The 5,366-nt window shown below is 36.8% G+C and overlaps 1 non-coding gene across 1 annotated transcript; it reads left to right on the top strand.

Moving 5' to 3' along the window:
• Window positions 1–4,260: 4,260 nt before the first annotated feature.
• On the top strand, window positions 4,261–4,367 carry LOC122151229. The gene has a single exon (XR_006164042.1). It is a non-coding gene; the product is annotated as a U6 spliceosomal RNA (small nuclear RNA).
• The last annotated feature ends 999 nt before the right edge of the window (window positions 4,368–5,366 follow it).

The following is a 5,366-nucleotide window of genomic DNA, read 5'->3' as shown; positions in this document are numbered from 1 at the left end:
CTGCTACAACTGTTTTTCAATTATCTTCAGTAAGATTTTACTTAAATGTGATATTAATGATATTGTTTGATAATTTTCACATTCTGTGGGATCACCTTTCTTTCAAATGAGTACAAATATGGATCTCTTCCAGTCAGTTGGCCAGGCAGCTCTCTTTCAAATTTCTTGGCATAGCTGAGTGAGTGCCTCCAGTGCAACATCTGTTTCTTGAAACATCTCAGTGGGTATTCTGTCAATTCCTGGAGCCTTATTTTTTGCCAGTTCCTTCAATGCAGCTTTGACTTCTTCTTTCAACACCATTGATTCTTGATCATATCAGCTCCTGAAATGGAAGAACATTGACCAATTCTTTTTGGTACAGTTATTCTGTGTATTCTTTCCATCTTCTTTGATGTTTTCTGCATCATTCAAAAATTTTCCCATTGAATCTTTCAATATTGCAACTTGAGGCTTATTTTTTTTCCCTCAGTTCTTCCAGCTTGAGAAATGTCAAGTGTGTTCTTCTCTTTTGATTTTCTAAGTTCAGGTCTTTGCACATTTCATTGTAATAATTGACTTTGTATTCTTGAGCTGCTCTTTGAAATCTTCTGTTCAGCTCTTTCATCTTGTCATTTCTTTCATTTGCTTTAGCTACTCTCTGCTCAAGGGCATTTTTCAAAGTCTCTTCTGATATCCATTTTGGTATTTTCTTCCTTTCTTGTCTGTTTAAAAACATTTTGCAATCTTCATGGATGATGTTCTCAAGCCATCCCACAATTCCTCTGGTTTTCACTCACTGATGTTCAATGCATTAAATGTATTCTTCAGATGGTCTCTAAATTCAGGAGAGATATATATAATCGAGGTCATATTTTGGCTCCTGTGGACTTGTTTTAATTTTCTTCAGCTTCAACTTGAATTCGAATATGAGCAGTTGATAGTCTGTTCCACAGTCAGCTCCTGGCCTTGTTTTGGTGGAAAACACTGAGCTTCTCCATTGCCTCTTTCCACAGATATAGTTGTTCTGATTCTTGTGCACTCAGTCTGGTGAAGTCCACGTGTATAGCTGCTGCTTGTGTTGTTGAAAAAAGGTATTTGCAATGAATAAGTTATTGGTCTTGCAAAATTCTATCATGTGATCTCCAGCATTATTTCTATCACCAAGGCCATATTTTCCAAATACTAGTGATTCTTCTTTGTTTCCAACTTTTGCATTCTAATCACCAGTGATAATCAATACATCTTGATTGCATGTTTGGCCAATTTCAGACTGCAGAGGTTGGTCAACATTTTCAATTTTCCTCTTTAGCTTTGGTGGTTGGTGCATAAATTTTAATACTAGTAGTATTAACTGTCTTCCTTGTAGGCATATGATTATCCTATCATTGACAACATTGTACTTTAGGATAGATCTTGAAACACTGTGACAATGAATGCCATGCATCCTCTTCAATTTGTCATTCCTGGCATAGTAGGTCACATAGTTTTCTGATTAAAGTGGGCAAACCCAGTCCATTTCATTTCAGTAATGCCTATGATAATAATCTTTATCTGTTCCATTTTATTTTTGACAACTTCCAGTGTTCCCAGATTCATACTTCATACATTCCATGTTTTGATTATTAATAGATGCTTGCAGCTGTTTCTTCTCACTTTGAGTCAAGCCACATCAGCAAATGGAGGTCCCAAAATTTTAGTCCATCCTCATCATTAAGATAGACTCTACCCTGAGGATGCAGCTCTTCCCCAGTCATATTTTGAGTGCCTTCTGACCCGAGGGACTCATCATCCAGCACTATGTCATATAGTATTTCAGGGATATTTCTATAGTTTTCTAGTAATATATTAAATAGTGTTTCACTGCTATTCACAAGGTTTTCACTGGCCAATTCTTTGAGAGGTGGATGGCCTCTTCCTTCTTGTGAGTCTGCCTTATTCTAGAAGCTCTGCTGAAACCTGTCCACCATGGGTTACCCTGATGTTATTTGAAATACCAGTGGCATAGCCTCCAGTCTCAAGCAGCATACAAGACACCACCATGCAACCAACAGGTAAGTGGTTTGAATTGTCAAGGTCTCTTGTGAATCGATAGTATTGGTAAAGGTAGGAGAAGAACATGTCAAACTAACTAGTTATTCCTTAAAAAAATTATGGTACATAATGAAGAGGCATCAGTGCCTGAGTGAGATGATAGTATATGATTGAGTGGAATGAGTGGTTATAGATGGGGCAGTGCCTTTTGGAAGTGGTGATTCATGAGAAGTAGTAGAATTAATTAGAAGAGGCATGGTGGTATTATGCCTCTAACAGAAGGGTTTTTACCAGTAGAAGTGCCTAACCTCATAAAAAGTAGTTTGTCTCTGTTTAACTGCTGGAAATAGAGATCATAATGGATGTTGTTGGTACTCCTTTTAAATCCCTTTGGTCAGATAATGATCTCACCACAGGTTCCCGTGAGTGTGGTCTGATTACAATTAACAGAAGCTCTTTGCCTATTGAATATCCCTCAGTGAAACATATTTTTCTTTGTTCCCATGATGTAAGAAAGGAATAGCAGTTCATGATCAGGCTCAGTTACTGCTGTTAGTATAAGTAACTGCTTTTTTTTTTTTTTTAATAACTAGAAGTACAAATTTCTCAATTGGGTCACTTATGTTTCTACGTTTTTGTTCCCAAACTGATGGATTCCTATTACTGGGGACACATAATCACATAACTGCCATCAGTTGAAGGTATGCATTGCATCCTTAAAGACAGAACCAGAGCCACATTTTTGAATAGAGAAATAACCTAAGGCAAGTATATATAGAGACACATAAGCACTGCCAAGCAATGTAGCTTGTGGTCATTGGCTTGGAACAAACAAGGCTGAAAGATTGAGGACAGTGAGTTCTGGGGAAGAGGAATGTGGATGGATGTATAGACACAAAGTATATCTTTGTCTCACATGTTAATACCCATCAGGGCATATTAAACAACCAGGCACTAAACAATCAAGTGAGCAGAATGATTCATTTTGTATATATCAGGAAACACCTGTCCTTGGCCATCCTAGTTCTTATGCAATGGGCTCTCTAACAGAATAGCTGTGGTGGCAGAGATGGTGGCTGGGCAGGGGCATGAAAGTTTGGGTTCTCTCTTTTCAAAGTGAATGTTTTATCTGCTCACAACAAATAGTACGTGTCATCTCTCAAAGAGACAAATCAACAACCTTGTGGTACATGGTTTAAATAAAAAAGAATTACATCTTCAAAAGGGAAGTATTTCTGGCTGAGTTTGACATGTGTTCCTGGTATAAGTTTACCTTTCTGTCTTTATCCTGTGTATTCCATCTGAGGAAATCCACATGTATTGTCACCATTTAGGTTGTTGAAAAAGATATCAGAGATACAAAGTACAAAATTCTAAAAGGTCACTGGGATAAATGGTGAGTGAGTCCACTCTTGTTTCTTAGACCTATGTATTCTAGTAATTGAATACACTGGTACATACACTAGCCACCTTATTAAGACGAATGTTAAGTCATAAAGGACAGAACTCAATCAACCCATTATTTCATCTCCAAGCTGCCTCTATTAATGAGACCATTAGCTATTGGATGGTGTGACATATGGAGTCTGTTCTCAAAGTCTATTGATATAACTCTTCTCCTATAACATTAGTCCTTTAGTTAAAACCAATGTTGTGTAAGGTCTTATATTGGCAGATAAGATATCATGAATCCTCAGATTGTGTTGCTGGCTGAGGCACAAAAAGAAATGAAGGTAACTTGTCCAGAGGAAAGAAAAATGAAGAAAACCAAAGATGCATGGAAACAATTAGTTCAAGAGACTGGTAGACCATGGGATCCTGAGAATATATGACCATGAGACCAGGAGAACTAGATGGTGCTCACTTACCACTGTCAACCAGTAGGCAGAGGATCATTGTAGGAGATCCTGGAACCAAATAGACTATATCTGTGGAAATATATGATGAAGAAAATCAACATCATCTGTCAGAACAAGACCAGAGGCTCACTGTGGAATAGACTATCAATTGCTCATAAATAAGTTCAATTTGAAATTGAAGAAAATTAAAACAAGTCCACAAGCACAAATGTACAACTTTGAGTGTATCCCATCTGAATTTAGAGTCTATCTGAAGAGTAGATTAGATGAATTAAACACTAATGACCAAAAATCAGATGAACTATGTGGTGACATCCAGACACCATACAGGAAGAAAGCAAAATGTCATTAAAAAGACAGGAAAAAAAGAAAAGACCAAAATGCATATCAAATGCTCCCTTTTGCAGTACATATACTAAAATTGGAACAATACAGAGAATTTTATCATTGCCCCTGTGTAAGGATGATTCACAGATTCATGAAGTGTTTAATTCTTTTAAGGCATGAAAACATAGGAAAGAAGATGAATGGAAATGAGGAACACATAGAAGAAATGGGAATAGTGCTGTGGCATTGTGAGGATTCCAATTATTTTTATGAAATAGAATGTGTACGAATTGTTGAATGGAAAACTAATTTGGTCTGTAAACTTTCACACTAATCACAATAAAAAAATTAAAAATAAATAAAATATAAATAATTAGCCTCCTGACATACTCACATATTTTTCTGAAAATTGGAAAGTAAACCTTACATAGTAAATATCAAATTTATGCTCTTTAAAATTCTCCCTAACTTTTACACCTAAGTTATCAAAGATCTCATTTTCCTTGGATTTAAAATCAACATCCATGGAAACAGCAGTCAGGAAATCAGATGATGTATTGTATTGCGCAAATCTGCTGCAAAAGACCTCTTTAATGTGTTAAAAAAGCAAAGATGTCACTTTGAGGAGTAAGGTGAGATTGCCTGCAAGCCATTGTGTTTTTAATTGTCACATATGCATGTGAAAGCTGGACAATAAATAAGGAATACAAAAGAGGAATCAATGCCTTTGAATTATGGTGTTGATGAAGAATATTGAATATATCATGGAGTGTCAGAAGAACAAACAAATCTGTCTTGAAAGAAATATAGCCAGAGGATCCTTAGAATCGGGAATGGCCAGACTTTGTCTCAAGTATTTTGGATATGTGATCAGGAGAAAGCAGTTCTTGGAGAACAACTTCATGTCTGGTAAAGTACAGGGTCATTGAAAAAGAGGAAGACCCTCAGTAAGATGGACTGACACAATGGCTGCTGTGTTGGGCTCAGACATAGCAAAGATTGTGAGGATGGAGTAGGACCGGCAGTGTTTTGTTCTTTTGTATATATGTAGGTTGCTGTGCATTGAAGTGACTTGACAGCACCTATGAATAATAACATCCCTGCAACTGTAGGCTCTATGGGTCTTAAAATCTTTGTTTTAAGCAGAGATAGCTTCTGCCAGAGGACACA

Source organism: Orycteropus afer, unplaced genomic scaffold (genome assembly GCF_000298275.1).
Source record: "Orycteropus afer afer isolate SDZICR_OR568_19922 unplaced genomic scaffold, OryAfe1.0 scaffold00335, whole genome shotgun sequence".
Classification (NCBI taxonomy): domain Eukaryota; kingdom Metazoa; phylum Chordata; class Mammalia; order Tubulidentata; family Orycteropodidae; genus Orycteropus; species Orycteropus afer.
This window is presented reverse-complemented; position numbering and strand designations above follow the sequence as displayed.